Source organism: Danio rerio, chromosome 2 (genome assembly GCF_049306965.1).
Source record: "Danio rerio strain Tuebingen ecotype United States chromosome 2, GRCz12tu, whole genome shotgun sequence".
Lineage (NCBI taxonomy): Eukaryota > Metazoa > Chordata > Actinopteri > Cypriniformes > Danionidae > Danio > Danio rerio.
In genome coordinates, this window is record NC_133177.1 from 16,502,733 (window position 1) to 16,522,788 (window position 20,056).

At 41.6% G+C, this 20,056-nt stretch overlaps 1 long non-coding RNA gene across 1 annotated transcript; it reads left to right on the forward strand.

Moving 5' to 3' along the window:
- The first annotated feature begins 15,831 nt into the window (after nt 1–15,831).
- Nucleotides 15,832–16,815, forward strand: LOC137496092 (uncharacterized). The gene is made up of 3 exons (XR_011016183.2): nt 15,832–15,866; nt 15,999–16,105; nt 16,460–16,815. It is a non-coding gene; the product is annotated as an uncharacterized lncRNA (long non-coding RNA).
- Nucleotides 16,816–20,056: the final 3,241 nt, after the last annotated feature.

Sequence of the window (20,056 nt, forward strand, 5' to 3'; positions counted from 1 at the left end):
AAAGCAATCAACAGGCACCCAGCAAAAGGCAATCCACAGGATGACTAGCCAGTCAACATCACAGTTTTATGTTAATTAACTTTACACCTTAAAACAATAAGAGGCTTGTAACAAAGGTTCTTTATGTGGGAAGAAGAAGACAGGGTCGGCGTTGAGGTAAGTAACAGATTTTTATTTTTTTCCTTATCAAATGTCAAGGACAGCTTCCACTTTGTGGTTGTCGCTTAGCTCTCTCTCTCCCGACTGTTCCTCCCGTTCTCCTTAAGACAGGTGTCTCTCCGGCCCAATCACTAGAATAAACAGGTGTTGCTTATTATTTCGGATTGGCCTGCTGATTAGCCGCCGGGCTCTGAGCATGCTCTCCCCCTTTATTGGGTATTCGATCATGCTTACCTCTCCACATACCCCCACCGCCCGCCTCAGGCCGGGGAGCTGTGAGCCCGGCCCGTCTCAGCGCTGACAATACTGCCCTCAGATGTTGCATATGCCGCTGCCAATCATTACTGTAAATGATGATGTCGTCTAAATAAGCAGCGGCATATGCTGCGTGAGGGCCGAGTATTTTGTCCATCAGGCGCTGGAACGTCGCTGGCGCCCCGAACAGCCTGAACAGAAGCGTCACAAATTGGTGCAATCCAAACGGCGTAGTGAAGGCTGTTTTTTCGCGGGATATGGGAGATAAGGGGATCTGCCAATAGCCCTTCGTTAAATCCAATGTCGAGTAATATCGAGCAGCACCTAACCGGTCGAGCAACTCGTCAATACGCAGCATTGGATAAGCGTCGAATTTCGACACAGCATTCACCTTGCGATAATCCACACAGAACCGGACCGAGTCGTCCGTCTTAGGTACCAAGACAATCGGGCTGGCCCAGTCGCTGTGGGATTCTTCTACTACTCCCATTTTCAACATATTATTCAATTCTTCCTGAATCACTTTTTTCTTGTGTTCAGGTAGGCGATACGGCCGGGTCCTAACGACCACGCCCGGTTCGGTCTCGATATGGTGCTGAATCAGGTTAGTACGACCGGGCAGGGGCGAAAACACGTCAGAGTATTCACGTTGGAGGTGCCGGATGTCGAGGAGCTGGCTCGCTGAGAGATGATCGCCCCCGGTAACCGGATCGCTCGGCCGTTCTCGGCCGGAGCTCTCCGGCCCCAGGTCATCCTCGTTAGTAACAAGCATAGCCAGCACCACGTCCTCCGGCTCCCTCCACTGCTTAAGCAGATTAATGTGATAAATCTGACGCGAGTCAGCCCTGTCCGAACGAACCCCCTAGTAATCGAGATCACTGACTCGTCGTGTGACCACAAACGGCCCTTGCCACTTGGCGAGTAATTTAGAGCTGGAAGTGGGTAGCAGTACAAGAACTTTATCTGCCTGTGAAAATTTACGGAGTTTAGTGCCCTTATCATATCGCCGGCGTCGGTCATCCTGAGCCTAAAGCAAATTCTCTGTAGAGAGCCGCCACAGTGTGTGGAGTTTTGCTCTAAGGTCCAGGATATATTGAATTTCAGTTTTACTTTTAAAAGGCTCATCCTCCCAAGCCTCTCTAACAACATCCAAAACCCCTCTGGGCTGTCTGCCGTAGAGAAGCTCGAAGGGGGAAAACCCCGTGGAGGCTTGGGGAACCTCCCGCACTGCAAATAATAAAGGCTAAAACCACTTATCCCAATTTTTCGCGTCCTCGTGAACGAATTTACGAATAATTGATTTAAGCGTGCGATTAAATCTTTCCACCAGCCCGTCTGTTTGTGGGTGATAGACGCTGGTGCGAATAGATTTAATGCCCAATAATCCGTAAAGCTCGCGCATCGTGCGTGACATGAACGCGGTGCCTTAATCAGTGAGAATCTCCTTGGGGATTCCCACACGGGAGATGATGCGAAACAGCGCCTCCGAAACGCTCTTTGCTGAGATGTTACGAAGCGCGACTGCTTCCGGGTAGCGGGTTGCATTATCCACCAGAACTAATGCAAACCGGTGCCCGTGTGCGGATCGCTCTAATGGCCCGATGAGATCCATACCAATTCTCTCGAAGGGGATCTCCACAATTGGTAAAGGGCGCAACGGCGCTTTTGGGGTGGCCGGTGGATTTACCAGCTGACATTCACTTCACGCCGCGCACCATCTGCTGACGTCACCTTGAATGCCCGGCCAAAAGAATCGGGTCATGAGGCGATTTAGTGTGGCCGCCTGACCTAAATGTCCGGCCATAGGATTAGAATGAGCCGCCTGAAAAAGCATTTCCCGGCGGCTCTTTGGTACTAATAACTGGGTTGTATTTTTTTTTGTCTGAGTGTCTTGGGTCACTCGATACACCCTATCGGGAAAGTCTTTACACCGGGAAATTCCTCAGTGCGTGACGTCACTGCTTGGGATTCCCCCAGCTGAGCGACACGCCCCCTATCTGGCGATTTCTCCTTCCAAGAAACACCCGCACATAAAACTCCCAATAATCTATTACATCCAGGCCAATTAGTTCCCAGAATTAGCGGGTGTTTAAGGTGCGGGTTAACCGCTACCTTTACTCTATGCTTTTTGCCCCGAAATTGAATGTCTATTGCCGTTAGCGGGTAGTGAATTACATCCCAGTGTACACACCTTACCCTTACCGTGCGGCTCATATCCAAAGCCGGGTCTTGAAGCAAGCTTTGGTGGATGGAGGTCTGATTACACCCCGAATCCACCAAAGCTTGATATGTACCCTCTTTTATACTCACAGGTATCCGGTATAGCCCGTCGCGACCGGGGGCGACTGCTGGCACATCGGGCAGGCGGACCAATGCACCCACCTCCATCTTCTTCCCCGGATTTCGGCACCACTGTAACAAAGGTTCTTTGTGTGGGAAGAAGAAGACGAGTCGGCGTTGAGGTAAGTAACAGATTTTAATTTTTTTCCTTATCAAATGTCAAGGACAGCTCCCACTGTGTGGTCGTCGCTTAGCTCTCTCTTTCCTGACTGTTCCTCCCGTTCTCCTTAAGACGGGTGTCTCTCCGGCCCAATCACTAGAATAAACAGGTGTTGCTTATTATTTTTGATTGGCCTGCTGATTAGCCGCCGGGCTCTGGGCATGCTCTACCCCTTTATTGGGTATTCGATCATGCTTACCTCTCCACAAGGCTCTACAATCAAAAACCCACCAAACCGGTTTTTGAGAAGTACCTTTTGGTTCGCCTGTCTTTTGGCGTGTGCAAGGAATACACATTCTCAGGCAGACGCAGAAGCGATCAGAAATCCTTCCAAAGTTTAATGGACATTTAAGTAAAACAGTTTATTTGAGTAATGTACGTTTGCTTTATGTTTCTGTAGGTTTTTGTGTGTACATGTTCCATGTGTTTAATCAAACTGTTATGGATAGTTATTGAGTAATAGCCCTCAGTGACAAATGAAATTACAGAATGTTTGTGAAATACTTCATGTTTGGTATTGATTGAAAGCTAGGAAAGTTTCAAATGCATTGGTTTATATGAAGAAACCATACTGTGAAAGGTGTCCATGTCATGAGACTTTATTTTAACAACTATGCTATCAAAGCAGCACAGACACAATTTGCCAACCCGGCCTTATAGAGGGCGAAATTGGGGTGTGACTCCACCCTGCACCTTCTCTAATTGGACAAGTATTGTGTAGACCCAGCCTCTACCAAAGCCTATAAAACTTTGAACTAGGAAATTTTACCGTCGTCTTTTGCCGGTCATCTTTGGCAGTCGTCACCGCCGTCGCTGCCCGGACGTCGCTCTTCTCGTGCTGTGGCCGTTACATCGCCTCACCGGAAGCCTCGTTACATCACGGAGCAGACCGCGACCTTCACTTGCTGCCGGCTTGACCCCCGATCTGCTTGTGCAACAACGAGCCATCAGGTCAACACATCCAAACTCTGAAACTCATCATAACTACAGGAACCCAGGAAGGACTTCGAACGCCGCCTTGTCCAACATCTGTATCCCTAGCAACCGACTAAGGAAACCCTTCTTCACCAACAAGGGAATTCCATCACGTCACTGAAGTTGCTATGCTGACCAATCAGCTTCGCCAGGATTTCCCTTTGGACCAGTCGAGGAAACCAAAATTCCATCAGAACGCAAGTAGCACAAACAAGGTTTCTATCCATTGCTGAAACTGGTGTGAATAATGTTTAAGTAGTAAAGAATAGCGAAATTCTCTGCTTTTATGGTTTCTCTCAGGTTGCAATGCTAAGAACTTAGCAAAGGCTAGAAGTTGAATCCACTCAGTCAAAACTCTCCTCAAACTGCTTGTGCGTGTGTGTTTGTATGTATGTGCATTTGTTTGTTTTACGTAGATTAGTACTTTGTGTTATAGAGTAACAATAAACTTTTGTTTCGTTTTAAGATCAGTGTTGGTGTGTTGTGTGCTTTTTAAGTTAATGCCTCAGCTTCAGATACTGCTACTGTGGCCGATTCATTTGAGAGATTTATTTATTTATTTTTATATGCAAGTACTAATTAACTTCAGCAAAACTTGCACCTAATGTTTTGTTTTATTCATTTCGAGAGTTCCTATGTTTGTTGTAGGTGGGGCTGTAAATAGTGTGACACCGGGTGAATGTTAAAGCTTCCCTCTGTGTGCCCACGCTCAGTCGCGTGGTGCACGCAGATGGTGAAGCAGAGGTAATTTTCTGAAAAGCTGAAAACGTGTAACCATTGACTTCCACAGGAAGGAAATAAATACCAAGGAAGTCAATGCGGCTGTCCGTAGTGCCCAGCCACAATTCATGACACTTCGTATTCTGCCGCTCCGCGTAGCGCTATTTGTACATTTGATTAGTTTATTTTTGATAAAGTATGAATGCGTGTGTCTGGTGTGCATTAGTCTACTATCCCCTGTCATAAGCGCGCTGCGTCACCGTGCCGTCGGCACCTCTGGTACGCGACGCCATTCAGGCAGAGTTTGTTACAGCCAAGATTGGATTTAGATAATTTCTTCTTCTACTCCGGAGATTGATGCTGTGAGATGAAGTAGGTGAGTGATGAAAAGGCATCCCTGCGGGATAATGCGCATGTGTGTTTGATGTTCTAAGATGGAGAGCAGTTTGTGCTTAATATAATAGGGGACTAATTTGTCGATTTATTCAAGTAGCCTATTGATGCTTGAAATTCTGTCACTCCAAATTGATGCTTAATAATTCTATAGAGTGCTTAAGCCGAGGTTCTTCCGCGATGAGAATGCAAATATTAGAAAACCGGTCACTAAGTTTAGCCGGAGGATATTAGGGAGAGAGAAACGGGAAACTTCTAGTAGATGAATTACATGCAAACGCCGTAGTTATTGGCGAGAATCCAGCGAATCGTTTAGGGCATAAATGTGTGGTCTACTTATAATTATATAACTGTGACCTCCGAATAATGCCAGAAATCGGGTGGCGGGTGTAATGTTGATTTGCAACCGAGCGTTGCAGCTGTAGGGTCCACCCAGTTGGCCCAATGCCGGTGTCCACTGGTGGATGAAGGTTCACTGCATGTTCGGTCTTTCCAGTGCACAATGTTGATTTATATTAAACTTAACTCATATCTGACTCCAATTTTAATATGAGATGGTTTAGAATATTAATATATTTATCCTCGTTTTATCTGACTCCAATCATAAAACATTAAGAAGATTATATCAATATGCAATTTAGATAAATGTTTGAACCTTTTGTCTTCACTAGTAACTATTACATCTGTTCATTCGGGTGCTCATGTCGCTCAGAGAAATCGCCTCGGCCGAAGGCGTCCCTCACGGTCACACTCCGGTCAGTCTTGAATATTAAACAGAGGTAAATTGACTAATACTTTAGATGGCCGCTACCAGCTCGTTCTAAAAATACTTTAGTTAGTCCCGCTTAGATGTACACCTTTGAGTTAAGACAATCATCATTTCTAATTAGAGGTTAGGGCATTAATATAAATGTACCCGACTACTGGACTCTATAGTAACTTTGGTTTTCACCAAGCCCATGGTTTCCCATATGAACTTAATTTAGAATAATATTACCTTCAAACAAAGGTCGGGTACCCAATCTAGGTTAGTCGTGCAACACCTTGTTGACCTAGACGGAAGTTATCGCCCTTTCCACCTAAGTACACATGAATCAATAGCAAGAGTCAGCCGGATCGCTAAAACACAATTAGTGTGCCAATGCTCCATCTCAATTGGATTTTAGTCCGTCTACTGACCTGACGCAAGACGTGCGGAAACAAGGATACAGCGTAATCTACTTGAATTAATAATTACAGAGTGAGCAAAATATGGTCAAACATTACAATTTATTAGTCAGGTAAATGTATTATGCCAATTCAATCAGTCAATTCATAAATGATCAATACAAAACATCAAATTATCAAAGATAAATCCAAGATGAAAAAGATGCATTCCTGACTTTGAAATATACATAACATGGGGCAGACCCCATGTTATGGGCTGATCTGGTTAGGCAGAATCGCCCTGAGCTTTTCCCAGCCCTTACCTTAAATAATCCAAGAATCCCCTTAAGGAAGGGGGTGTGAATGTATAACAAAAGGCATTCACACTTAGTGTCACACCCCTCACAGTGGTTCAAAAGATGCCTGAAGTTATATATTTATTGTTCTGATTATGTCTATTTCTGAGAGGATGAGACCATTGTACCAATCGCACTGAGACATTTCAAATGATATCAAACATGATAGTTAAAGTCAGTTTGGTTAATTCTAGAACATTCAAACATTGAAATGACCATATGTGTGAGTTGGGGGGATGAAGCAGACTCAGATGCAAATGCAGCAGGAACTGGTTTTTCCCGCATTCCCCTTGCTGAGTTGTGAAGTTACCAGTCTCTGTTTTCAGCTCATGTTTTGAATTGTCAAAGATATCAGAATATTTGCAATATTTCAATTCTTACAGATAACCCCCATTTGATCCCGTGGGTCAGATATAAATGTGCCCATGGGGTCACTATGTATCCTTGTTGAGGTCGTTCAGGGGCAATTCAAGACAGTCTCTGCAGCATTATCAGTTGTAGGTCGTGTTCAGCAGGTAGCTAAACAGGTCCAGGCTCGTTTTCACCTCTTTTGATGAGCCTGACCCGAATGCACTGCTCATTCAGTCCATACAGGCCTTCATAGCTTCCACTGTGTCCTTCCCCTGACAAAAGTGTCCACGTCGTGTGGGCTTCTCATAGTCTGCTTCTTCTGATGAATCTGGTCACCTCCAGATATGCAGACATCGGCATGTGGGGGTCTACAGTGTGTATACACTGCCTTCTCCCGGACACCTAAATAGCAACTTGATGGCTCAGCGATTGAACAATTATGAACTTGTGTCATTCTGCATTGGAGAAAGTCATGAGGTTAAGCATAAAATATATGATCAAAACATAAAAGTCAGCAAGTGCGAGTTGTACAACTGGTCTCAGGTCTCTTTCAATCTGTTTAAATGGTCCAATCAAAAACAGATAAGTCTTTGTCACCACTGAGATAGGGTATAATGATAGGGAGAATATTAAATATTCTTGGTTTGGATTACTCAAGGTAAAGCTATCAAAAGGGCAGTGCAACTTATTAAAACAGTATAACAGGCAGTATGCATCATAAAACATATCATCATGACAATACATTCAAATAAATGACATTCATTTTCAAAATGAAAAAACGTGAAGATATTTGTCATACATGATAGTAATCACATTATTTAACCATAATTATGAAGGTATATCTATAATAATGTGTGTGTTTGTGTGTGTATGTTGTGTGGTGTGTGTGTGTGTGTGTGTGTGTGTGTGTGTGTGTGTGTGTGTTTGTGTGTGTGTGTGTTTATGTGTGTGTGTGTGTGTTTGTGTGTGTTTGTGTGTGTGTGTGTGTGGGGGCTTGAACACAATTGATGGTATTTGTCAAATTTAAAATGTCCTAGTGATTATTAGAAGTGTCCTCACTTCGGTTTAATTTAAATCACTTTAGCACTTATACCTGTTATTGGTGATAGATTGGAAAACCAGGGGCCCTCTGGTTTGTCAACCATCCTCATAACAGTCAGTGTATCTATCCTTAAATTTATCGGCAAGTTCGCCTCTATTGAAGTTTTATACCATCAATTTGTTGTCAAAGCCATGCAAATGTGTAATTTCTTTTCAGCTGACAGAGGGTGTCAGAGGGTGTTTGTTGTCTCGTCTGTCATCAGATTAATTATTCTGTTCTATGTGTGTGAGGCTAATGTGTTTTGTTTGTATAAACATGGACAAAAGATCTTAACTAAAGAGATTTGACTCCTGGGTCTTTGAAGACTAAGGTGTTATCTATGTGCCTGGGTTTACCTGTGGCTATGTGTCAGTGTAATGCTCCGAACAATGGTAATCAACTTTTATAATTGTGTTGCAAAATTTTAGTCCTGTTTAACAGGGAGCCAGCATAAGAATGTGAACATGAGGTGTGTTCCGGCTCAAATTGATTCCATATAATATCTTTTACGGAGCATGTTAAGGTGCAATGTTCAAAGCTGGATCCTGTAAAAAATGCATTTTCATGGTTAATTTAATTATCACACTCTATACTCCTGTTTGTAGTTCAAACTGCAGCTATACAGGGGATAGCAGAGTTTTCTACTTTTGGAGATCAAAGAAACAAATATCATGAATTTCAACATAGTTAATTCCATTTTCATACAGGACATGTGGTTTAACATGTGTATAGTATAAAAACAAATTTAAAAATGCCACCAGGATTCTTAACAATAGAGTCTTTTGCTATTGTTCTTGCAAGGATAATGCAGTGACGTTTATTTTTTGCCTCTAGGTAACCAGGCTTTTAGTCCCATTGCTATTAAACAATTTGGGAAGATTTTAACTATGAGATCTTTTTGTGTCTCTGTTTCATTTAACATGTAAATTTACATCTTTGTTGAAGAAAGATGTTTTGTGAAATCACATAGCCTCCTAGAATGCTGAATCCATTGATAAGATCAGCTGTGGATAATTGTTATTCTGATGACTGATCAAAGACTTTTTCAGAGGACTCACTACAGGAGGTGAGGGATTTGCCTCACAGGGGTTCTTGCTTTGAGATGCAAGATGGGAGACTTTTGGCCTCAGGTTATGGCCTAACCTTTTGTCGCCCTCATTTGTATTTGTTTGATGTGGACCGGATCTTGAGTGTTCTTTGTTATTCGTCCGCCTAAGGTGAGAACAAAAGCAGAGAAGAACCATAGTTATTTTAGAATTTTCATCAGTTTCTAATTCAATCATGTGGAATTAATGTTAATGCATCATTTTGCAATATTAATTCTGGAAGCCACATGATGTTGCTGGTCAGATCTGTGAGTGTGTAACACCTGTTTACACAGTCTGCTGTATTCTAAGCATTATCTCCCAATTCCGCTGGGGACATTTTTCTGAATCAATCAATGATTTTTCATTAATTTCAGTTCACAATCTAATGGGCCGATACCCATAGTTCATCTTTTGCTCTCATTAACAGTCAGATCTGTTGGCAGAAATCATTTCACCCTTTTGGTGTTCTCTGCTTAACGGTTGTCATTTTATGGTGTGACTCACAGATTCTTAGATCTTTTGACCCATAAAAATTTTGGTAACTCTGAATGTTATCATATCCATCCCCCTTTCATTATGTTTTTTCTGGTGAGCTTAACTCTCTGATCAAATTTTAATTGTAGGTGGTGTTTTTTCAGCGAGGATTTTATTGGTTTACAATCAGTTATGCTATAGTAGTTCTGTCAGTGTTTTCATTAAGCATAAAGAAAGCGAACCTCCTCAAAGTGAATGTTTCATCTCTAGTCTTTAGTGCCATGATTGGCGATTATAATATAATGTACATTATTGTTTATTCCTAATGTAATTATATTATATTAAAATAGTATGTATTAAATATAATTATATCTGGTCTCTGGAGAGTGTTTTAGAACACAGTGCATTGTTTTATGCAATTACAGCAAACACATTCTGAGCATCTTATTATCACTGAGGTGAGACTTCTTTGCTCTCTGTCAGGCCATTTGAATATGAAAAGGTTTGAGCAATCAGGAGGTCTAAGGGCTTATTTAAAGCTAAAATCTTTTATATTTAGTCTATTTCGAGATTAAATTAAAGTATAGTGGATATTTTAGTTGATCAGCATCATATTTAAATTTATCCCCATTAAATTTAAATGGCAAATTTCTGATTTGTAAAAGCAGAGTTTTCATTAGAGCTTATTTGTCTTTTTTGCAATCAAATCATTCTGTTCTGCTCACCTTTATTTTTCACATGCAAATGCCTTTAAACAGACTGTTGTTATTAATCCAATTTAAAAGTTTACAATTGTTTTTAAATCTTAAACCATTTTTTCCTGTTTTCCTTTTTTTCCATTTTTCTCTTTTTTATAAAACAGTAGACCAGCGTGGTGTTCCCGAATCAAAAACCATGGTTTGACAGGAATGTGTGCTCTTTACTGAGAGTGAGGAACGCTGCCTACAGGTCAGGGGACAGGCATGCTTACAGAAATGCCCGAAAAGATCTAAAGAAAGGCATTAAAGCAGCCAAGTACAGATATCAGCAACGGCTGGAGGGACACTTTGAAAACAACAACCCTCGCAGCATGTGGAGGGGCATTAAAGCCCTAACAGACTATAAGAACAGCCCCTCATTGTCCAGCCATGATGCCTCGCTTCCTGACACCCTGAACGAGTTTTTCGCACGCTTTGACAGTGACTCCAACAGAATGGAAATCCAGACAGCACCATCACCCACAGAAGAGACGATACCCGTCTTCGAGTGTCACCAGGTGAGATCCACTTTAAGGAGGATCAATATCAATAAAGCAGCTGGTCCAGACAAGGTTTCAGGTCGCACACTTAAGTCTTGTGCTGACCAATTGGCGGGGGTGTTCACCAACATCTTCAATCTGTCTTTAAAACAGGCCATAGTCCCTATGTGCCTCAAATCAACAACCATTGTTCCAGTGCCCAAAAAGCAATCAGTGAAATGTCTGAACGACTATCGCCCAGTTGCTCTGACACCCATTATAATGAAGTGTTTTGAGAGACTTATTCTTTCACACATCAAAACAAACATCCCTACTGACCTGGACAGCCTACAGTTTGCTTACTGCAGGAACAGATCAACAGAGGATGCAATCTCAATCACACTCCACACCAGCCTTTCTCATCTGGAACATCCCAATACATATGTTAGGATGTTATTCGTAGATTTCAGCTCTGCATTTAATACCATTGTACCATACAAACTGGTAAACAAGCTGAAAAATTTAGGATTAACCCCTTCACTCTGTTCTTGGATTTTGGATTTTCTCACTAACAGACCACAGAATGTAAGAGTGGGCAACCACATCTCATCCACCATCACCATTAATACAGGAGCACCGCAGGGCTGTGTCCTCAGCCCAGTACTTTTCACCCTCTTCACACATGACTGCAAACCCATTCACCCTTCCAACACTATAGTGAAGTTTGCTGACGACACCACAATAATAGGACAAATCTCAGGTAACAACGAGTCTCAATACAGAGAGGACGTCCAACACCTAATCAACTGGTGTGTCAATAACGATCTGGTTCTGAACACCTCCAAAACAAAAGAGATCGTTGTTGACTACAGAAGAGCAAAAAGGACACCACCAACCCCCCTCCACATAAATGGCGAGGAAGTTGAGAGGGTAAACAACATCAAATTCCTAGGCCTACATCTGACAAAAGATCTCACATGGACCATTAACACCACCCACTTAGTGAAGAAAGCTCAACAGAGACTTTTCTTCTTAAGAAAACTCAAGAAAACAAAAGTACCGACCCAGCTCTTACTAAATTTCTACAGGAGCACGATAGAGAGCATCCTCTGTCACTGCATCACAGTGTGGTACACAAGCTGCACTGCGGAAAACCGGAGAGCTCTATCCCGGACTGTTAAGACTGCACAGAGGATCATAGGAATTAAACTCCCAAACCTCGATACAGTCTACGCTAGCCGCCTACAGAGGAGAGCTAACAACATCATTAAGGACCCTACTCATCCAGGACACAAACTTTTTGCACTACTCCCATCAGGGAAAAGATATAAAGCAATTAAGACACGCACAAACAGGCTAAAGAGCAGCTTCTTCCCCAGAGCTGTAGCCTGTGCCACCCCTCCTCCTTGTGCACATTAACAATCACCCCCCCCCCCTCCCTCCCTCACTCCCTACCTTTCTGATGTTCTGCTGCTAATGCACAAAGACACTTTATGGATATTCATGTTTGCACTCATTTGCCATAATGTAAATACTGTGACTATTACATTTAGTATATTTTTATCTTACATCTTATATTTTTAGTATTATGTCTATTGTTGGTTTTTATATATTTTAGTATTATGTCTTATATTTTAGTATTATGTCTATTGTTTGTTTTTCTCTCTTTTTATGTTGCTGCTGGTCTCTGCGAGTTACCAAACAAATTTCGTTGTACAACTACAATGACAATAAAAGTTCTTTACTTTACTTTATTTAAAAACAATGGATAGTTTTTGATTTAAACTTTTAGGATCTAATTTGTGACTCTCCACTGAGTCCCAGAATATAATTTGGATGATGTTATTCCGATTTTAAGCTTCAACTCTTGCTGCCTAGCAGACAAAGAGATTTCAGAGCAAGGGATGGCATTTATCTATACTGCTGCTATCATGTCCCTGATAATCAAAGTGGTTTTGTCTAATTCTCAACCCCACCGGATAACGCATTCCGGTCTAACATTTTTGAGCATTTCCGACTCATTCTATCAATGTGTTTATATAGGGTGCGTCCAGCTTTCCCTCAACATTTCTAATAGGCAAAGAAGAATTGACTTACCACAGCAGCTGAAGATAGAATAGAAGATCCAAACCTCTTGGTTGATATAAATCCATTTTGTGCTGGAAAGACGTAACTCGCCTGAGTTGGGAGATCACGGAGATGGGTCACCATTTTGTAGGGTCCACCCAGTTGGCCCAATGCCGGTGTCCACTGGTGGATGAAGGTTCACTGCATGTTCGGTCTTTCCAGTGCACAATGTTGATTTATATTAAACTTAACTCATATCTGACTCCAATTTTAATATGAGATGGTTTAGAATATTAATATATTTATCCTCGTTTTATCTGACTCCAATCATAAAACATTAAGAAGATTATATCAATATGCAATTTAGATAAATGTTTGAACCTTTTGTCTTCACTAGTAACTATTACATCCGTTCATTCGGGTGCTCATGTCGCTCAGAGAAATCGCCTCGGCCGAAGGCGTCCCTCACGGTCACACTCCGGTCAGTCTTGAATATTAAACAGAGGTAAATTGACTAATACTTTAGATGGCCGCTACCAGCGCGCTCGTTCTAAAATACTTTAGTTAGTCCCGCTTAGATGTACACCTTTGAGTTAAGACAATCATCATTTCTAATTAGAGGTTAGGGCATTAATATAAATGTACCCGACTACTGGACTCTATAGTAACTTTGGTTTTCACCAAGCCCATGGTTTCCCATATGAACTTAATTTAGAATAATATTACCTTCAAACAAAGGTCGGGTACCCAATCTAGGTTAGTCGTGCAACACCTTGTTGACCTAGACGGAAGTTATCGCCCTTTCCACCTAAGTACACATGAATCAATAGCAAGAGTCAGCCGGATCGCTAAAACACAATTAGTGTGCCAATGCTCCATCTCAATTGGATTTTAGTCCGTCTACTGACCTGACGCAAGACGTGCGGAAACAAGGATACAGCGTAATCTACTTGAATTAATAATTACAGAGTGAGCAAAATATGGTCAAACATTACAATTTATTAGTCAGGTAAATGTATTATGCCAATTCAATCAGTCAATTCATAAATGATCAATACAAAACATCAAATTATCAAAGATAAATCCAAGATGAAAAAGATGCATTCCTGACTTTGAAATATACATAACATGGGGCAGACCCCATGTTATGGGCTGATCTGGTTAGGCAGAATCGCCCTGAGCTTTTCCCAGCCCTTACCTTAAATAATCCAAGAATTCCCTCAAGGAAGGGGGTGTGAATGTATAACAAAAGGCATTCACACTTAGTGTCACACCCCTCACAGTGGTTCAAAAGATGCCTGAAGTTATATATTTATTGTTCTGATTATGTCTATTTCTGAGAGGATGAGACCATTGTACCAATCGCACTGAGACATTTCAAATGATATCAAACATGATAGTTAAAGTCAGTTTGGTTAATTCTAGAACATTCAAACATTGAAATGACCATATGTGTGAGTTGGGGGGATGAAGCAGACTCAGATGCAAATGCAGCAGGAACTGGTTTTTCCCGCATTCCCCTTGCTGAGTTGTGAAGTTACCAGTCTCTGTTTTCAGCTTATGTTTTGAATTGTCAAAGATATCAGAATATTTGCAATATTTCAATTCTTACACAGCCGTCTAGATTAGAGAGATTGCTTGGTTTATAACGTGATAATTTAAAGCATATTCATTAGGCAGAATCATGCTGTTATGGGAAGGGAGCGCCGAGATCGGCTGTGATCCAGTAGACGAAACCTGGAAAGAGAAATTCAGAAAATTAGGTCAGTTTGCAAACGTAACTCAGTAAAAGCTTAAACGTGACAAAAGTCGACTAGTAATTTCTGTTTTTACTAGACTTAGCACTTGGCTGAAGGCGTATGCGTCGCCGCAGTAGCTGCAAGTGTGTAAAAATGAGAGGGGAAAAAGCAGGGATACGCAAGGTAGAGAGGCAGGGTACGTAGCCTGTAGGTGGTGAGGATCGCTGGAAGAGGAGGACTGGAGTTTGCACTGGAATCGGGAGCTGCAGGCTGGAAGAGTTGAGGTGGAAGTCCCAAGAGTTGCTTTATTGTCCGGGAGATTAGTTTTATTCGTGTTTAGACTTAATGATTGCTGCAATATGTCCAAATCCAATATATTTTTTTAATCCTTTCCTTGATGCCCCGGGGAGGTGGAGTGATTGCGGGTATATTGTCTGTTGGGGATAGGGGGTGTGGCAGGAGCGTGTTAAGTCCTGGGGGGGAGGGGGGGGGGGCGAAGACGTGGATTCGTAAGTCTTTTGGGTTTAATGCAGCGGCTTTGAATTGTGGTCCCGGCGTCTAGAAGTTTGGAGGAGTTCAGTGACAGTCGTTGTTGGATATGAGTGACCATGATGATGCTGGAGAAGTTACGTAGCGGAGCTGGGGAATGCATTGTGATCTGGCTGGAGTGGATAGGCCTACGACCTCTTGTTGGAGCCTCGGTCTCGAGCTGACTTTCATGCTGGGCTGGGTGTTGTTAAGACAGGGCTGGTGTTTCAGGGAGCGCTGAGCTTTCTTTCTTGTCTATGGCTGCGCTGATGCTGTTGTGATCTCCACCGCCGTCGCTGTTGTTGTTGTTTTTGTCATTTTTGTAGTTGCTGACGATGGTTGTAATGGTGGTGTGGTATTGTAGTTGGAGAATAGTAGGAGATGTGGAGAATTCGGTTTGTCCGTGAGTAACTTTTGAAGGAGCTAGAGCGGACCTATCGTTTGCTTCTTCGAAAAACGAAGATAAGGGAGTAATATCTTGCTAGGCTACTTATAGTGAGTTAGGATAAATCGGATTGGCTAATGTAACCCAGGTTACTAGTGGGTAGTATACAGCAATAGAGCAAATAGAAATATGAGGAAAAAAACATTGGCAGAATACTCGATTAAATAATATACATTAAAATTATTTACTTATATAAATAATTTATAATAGAGTATTATACAGCATTCAAGGGAATAGTGCTTTAGAATGACATCATCGTGCCTTACACTATAGCAGCAGATCAGCTTTCCAAACAATAACAAATCTCGCTTGTCTGTTAGCTTGTGTTTACCGTTGCTATGGTGATTCAGTGTTCGCAAGGGAAAGCAGAGATGTAAGTTGTTATATTAATAACAGAAATATAACAATTAGATTTACATCTTTTAATGTTTTAATGCGTATTAACTGTAAAAATTGACTATTAATAAGATGCTGACATGATTTCAATCATATATTTTTAATGAAGGATTGAGAGAAGAAAAAACAAGATTTGTCTCTGAGAGTGAAATCTGCACATGAGTGCCACCTGGAGTTTTCCTGTTTGTTTCATTTTGATTTTGAATGATTTCCTTGGTGAGTTCGTGTTTTTATTATTTATTATTGTATTCATTATAACATGATTTAAACTAGTGTCGAAAAATGTGTTTCATTAGTTAACCATTTGTTTGGTCTAGTAAAAACAAAGTATTATACAGAGTATTATACAAGTGATTGTGTAAAGTTTAAGTGAGAAAGTTTAAGTAAAATGCTGTCATTTGTAAAAAGAAAATGCCAAATAGGAGAGAGAAATAGGAAAAACACAGAAATTCAGCAGAGAGAAGCATATACATGGTTATTTACTGTTGCTGTTTATTTAGAAATGTGTTAAACTAAGATAATGCATACATTGTAAAATGCTAATGGTTTCTTTGGCCTTGTGTTTTCAAGGCCAGGTTTTTTTTTTTTCTTTTCCTTGGTTTTGTTCGTTTGTGCATCTTCTTCTGATTTTTCATCGGTGAGATGTTCTATTGACGTCAGTTGCTGGATGTGATCTGCTCTGGATTCGAATTAATTGAAGTTTGAACTCTTTTCTGGATTTGGATTGTCTCAACTTCCATCGGTGCGTGTCTAATTGTGGAGTTGGACTGGCGAGCCTCCCATTGAGTGGATTCTTTGGATACACCTGTTGAAAAGATACAAAGTAAAACCTATTCAGCGTCATGGTAGGAGTGTAAATTTACAACACACTCACAAGTGCAACATCCTGGATCTCTGGAACTGAATTTGCAACCTAGTTGTTTTGCAAAAGAATCTTTTTGAAAGTTTATCACCTTTACTGGACTTTTGGAACATTTTGAAATGTTTTAAGTGAATGTTTTATTTTCATTTTATTTTATTTGTACATTGTTTCTTTAGAGTGTTCATTCGTTGCAATTTTTGAATCTTTATAGAGAGAGGTTTACTGGTTAAAGAAGGGAAATCTTGATTATATGTTAAATAATAATACAATTTTAATATTGTATTATTAACTTACACTTACAAACCTTTAATATAGTATTGTTATTAGTATATTAATATTATATTATTGTTATAATAGTAACCAAAATATAATATTAGCTCTTAACAATAGAAAAACAGAAAAAAACCCCATAATATTAACTTACCTTATTAGTGATATAGCCATAAAACCCTGTGAAGAAAGAGAAGTGTTATTAGAGAGTGTAAATAAGACTGAGGTCATTAGATAGGTGTAAAAAAAACCTAGAATTTGTTTTATTTATTTATTTATTTTTATTTATTTATTTTTATTTATTTATTTATTTTATATTTATGTGAACATTTTACAATACAATCTTTTAATATTCTTACCTCTGTGTCAGAGTCCTTCACTGTTGTTGTATCTTCTCTCTCTTTGGAGGAATTTAGACTTCTGAGCATCTGGTCCATTGATTAAAAGCTTATAATACATTTGTGTATCGAGGGTTACACTAACTAATGAGTGTAGATAGGTGGCCAGCTGCAGTCAATTATATCACATGCTCCTCTCGAAATTAGTTTAAAAACTTCACCTAGCTTACCCAATTCACCTGTACCGCATGTCTTTAGACTGTGGGGGAAACCGGAGCACCCGGAGGATACCCACGCGAAGGCAGGGAGAACATGCAAACTCCACACAGAAACGCCAACTGAGCCGAGGTTGGAACCAGCAACCCAGCGACCTTCTTGCTGTGAGGCGACAGCACTACCTGCTGCGCCACTGCCTTCCCCCATTTTTATATTGAAATTTTTAATTCTTGTGGCCTACAAAATTTATTCAATTTTATTATTATTTGTTTAATACTTGAGCAAGCAATACAGGTTTATGATTATTTATTTCGTCCTTGTTATTTGTTATGTTATATTCAGCAGCCGGATATGGCAGCGATCTCTTGCCTTGTGTAGGGTTCTTTAATAGGCGGCTGCTGTCCCGAGCAAAAAGCGTTTGGGGGAGTTCTCGAGACCTATCTGAGATCTGACTCCCCTCTTGCCCTGCAACAGAAGGGAGCCCCGGGCTCGAGGATCTCACAAGTTCAGGGCTCTCTCCTGGGACAGCATGCCAAACAAGCTCCATAATCAATCATCAGCTAAGGGCCAACTCTTCAAACATTGAAAATATTTTCATAACTGAAAAAAAATTATATTTTTATAATTATATTTTGTTCTCTCTCTTTTCTTTTCTCACACGGAGACATAGTCATCACTCCACTTCATTTTGATTCATAATCACTGAAAAACAACACTTAGCTGCTTCACTATATAGGTTGATAACACCACAAAGATCTGGATCAGTCTCTACATCAGCAAGCCAGCATGTCACCGACTGCAAACCCCACTGCTCGCGGAGAAGATGTGGAAACCTGGCTGAGACATCACGAATGGCCTAATTCACAAGGCAATTGAACTTTTATTACTTTTAGCAATATTCATGATTCTGAAGAGACTCTTGACACAGGACTCACAACCATCCAGAGCTAACCAAATTCATCTGTCTTCTGAGTGACGCCTTCACAGCCCAGCTCAAGCTCAGCGACAAAAACCTCATCCATCTTCAGAAGGAGCTGACGTGTGCACAAAGCCGCATCAACAAGCTGGAAGCGAAAGGCCAAGATGACTTCAAGCATCAAACCAACTTCTCATTTCAACTTCTCATCAATTAGAAATTATCAGACTCTTGACCATTTTTGAGTAGTTTCTACTCTAAGTGGTCCTGCAATTCTTGGCTCTCTGTCAGCTTGCTAGGGTTAGCGAGATGTCACTGTCACGTTTTGTGTGACAGTTCATTATTTTGGTATGTGTTTCTAAGTATGTGTGTTTCTCTCTCTGTGTTTGTGTGGGACTCGCGTGCCTGTCAGTGGGTGTTTGTTTTCGTGTCATCAGCTGAGCAGTCACATGATCATTGTTACCGGAACTATTGCATGTCACCGCTCGGCTGTTTGATCCACTCTGTTGACGAGTGTCATGAACTTTCTATCGGCGCTGCCGACCCAGATCCCTACTGTTTATTCCTGATAGACTGTGTACTTCCAGCCACTCACCATTTTCTCTGTCTATTTTTCTGTGATCTTCATTAAAACACTTTCACTTGCAATTGGGTTCCACGTCCTGATTATTGAGCGTCACAGAACAAACTCCCCAACATGGACCCAGTAAGTGCCGCGGAAATTCAGGAGGTGCTTTCACGCAGTGTCGCCAGGATGGATCATCAAGACCAACAGATGAAAATGACCAGCCAAGCCATCCAAGCACTGGTCAATCAAGTTTCGGAGCTGACTACACAAGTCCAACGACTCAGCTCGGGTCTCAGTGCCGGATCCTCCTTACCAGCTCGCTCCGTCGACCCACCAGCCAGCCCGTTGGTCAACGAAACTCCCTGAACCACCGAACCACGACTACCTCCACCACAGCCTTATGCAGGTGAACCCCATTTATGTAGAGCCTTTATTGCCAAATGTTCACTTTACATATCTCTTCAACCATCATCTTTTCCCACCGAAGAGAGCAAGGTGGCGTTTTAATTAATCTATTGACTGGCAAGGCGGCATTATGGGGAACCACGTCGTGGGAGAAGAAACTTCCCTGCTGTCTGTCTTTTAAGTCTTTTTCAGAGGAGCTCAAGACGGTGTTTGATCTGGCTGCTTCGGGGAGGGAGGCATCCAGACGTCTCGTGGAGCTTCGCCAGGAGGATCACAGTGTGGCAGATTACTCCATCGATTTCCGCACCCTGGCGGCTGAGTGTGGCTTGAACAGTGAAGCCCAGTGGGATATGTTCTTTCACGGACTCGCGGACCACATAAAAGATGAAATTTATGCATTGGAGCTGCCCAAGACGTTGGACGATCTCATCAGTCTGGCTATAAGGGTGGACAACTGTCTGCAGGGCAGAGGCGCTCACAAGGAGTTCCGTCCTCAGGCCTGCTTTCCAGAGGCTACAACCCCCGATCCGGAACCTGAGCCCATGCAGGTGGGAAGATTTCGCCTCTCGTCGGAGGAGAGACGCCATCGTCG